Source organism: Cebus imitator, unplaced genomic scaffold (assembly GCF_001604975.1).
Source record: "Cebus imitator isolate Cc_AM_T3 unplaced genomic scaffold, Cebus_imitator-1.0 Scaffold668, whole genome shotgun sequence".
NCBI lineage: Eukaryota > Metazoa > Chordata > Mammalia > Primates > Cebidae > Cebus > Cebus imitator.
This window is the reverse complement of record NW_016107983.1, coordinates 9,764-11,499: the sequence shown is the minus strand read 5'-3', so window position 1 is coordinate 11,499 and position 1,736 is coordinate 9,764.

Below are 1,736 nucleotides of genomic sequence, written 5' to 3'. Positions count from 1 at the left end.
TGTCCTAGGCCTCCTGCCCCCCTTCCTCTTTGTCCTCATACCTGGTCCTCTGGGCTTGCCCATTACCCAGTGGGAGTGATGGGGGTGAGATGAAGTTGCCAGGTGCCACTCTCTGAGGCTTTCACATGGGTATGAGCCCAAGAGTGACTGGAACCACCTTGTGGTACCCCCATTTTTTATTGAGACAGTCTCGCTCTGTCACCCAGGCTGGCGTGCAGTGGTGCAATCTCAGCTCACTGCAGCCTCTGCCTTGCGAGCTCAATTCTGCCTCAGCCTCCTAAGTAACTGGGATTACGGCGCCCACCATAACGCCTATCTAAGTTTTGTATTTTTAGTAGAGACGGGATTTTACCATGTTGGCTGGTCTGGTCTTGATCTCCTGACCTCAGGTGATTCACCCGCCTTGGCCTCCCAAAGTGCTAGGATTACAGGTGTAAGGCACCATGCCCTGCCCGTGATACAGGTTTTACATTGTACTAATGAGGCAATAGTTCTTTGTCCTCTGATCACCAAAGATTTCATGCTTTGCACCTCTAACCGCTATCTGATCTCATCCACTAATCAGATGAACTGTGAGATCAGTTTGGAACTCAACTTGCTACTCCATGGATCCCAAAATATAATATCAATATAATATTAATTTTAGGCTGGGTGTAGTGGCTCATGCCTGTAATCCCAGCATTTTGGGATGCTGAGGTGGGTGGATCACCTGAGGTCAGGAGTTCGAGACCAGCCTGGCAAGCATGGTGAAACCCAGTCTCTACAAAAGATACAGAAATTAGCTGGGTATGGTGGTGCATGCCTGTAATCCCAGCTACTCAGGAGGCTGAGGCAGAAGAATCACTTGAGCCCAGGAGGTGGAGGTTGCAGTGAGCTGAGATCACACCACTGCACTCCAGCCTGTGGGACAGAGCGAGACTCTGTCTCGAAAATAAATAAATAAATAAATTTCTACAAATAGGCTTAGTTGACAGCAAAGGGTACCAGCCTGTATGAAGAGAGTCAGGGGTCTGCTGATGCTGGAGGCCCCAATTAGTTAGAGCTGTTGCTTTCTATTTTCCCAGCCATCAATTCAACTTCACCAAGCCTCATGACAGTCTATGAACTTAAACTGCCTTTTAGGCAGATTAATTTATAGTTAACTTCTCTGAATTTTTTTCTTGACAAATTTGTCTTTTCTGGGCATCACAGATGAGAAGCACCCTGAAATGCCTGTTTGGATTGTATACATTAGCAAGTATATGTGCACTGTTACTGAATATTTCATGTTGTTTATAAACTTTTACTAGCAATCATTCACTGTGAGCAGGCGCTCTGTACACCCAATGTTGGCATAGCTTCATGTCCTTCAGGGACCCAAGTCACAACTAGTCTGCCCTGACCCAAATCACAGAGTCCTTTGCCCATTTTTATTACATTGTTTGTCTTTTAATTTTTTTGTGTAAATTGTTTATATATTGTGTGTAAAAATCCTCCCATAATATATAAAAAATTTTTTATTATATATAATATATATGAACATATATATTCATATTCATTCTCCTGGTCTGTGGCTTGCTTTTGCCTTTTCATTTTCTTAAGGATATCTTTTTCTTTTTTAAATTTATTTTATTTTTTTATTTTTTATTTTTTTTAATTTTTTTAATCTATTTTTTTCCCATTTATTTATTTTATTGCATTTTAGGTTTTGGGGTATATGTGAAGAACATGCAAGATTGTTGCATAGGTACACACGT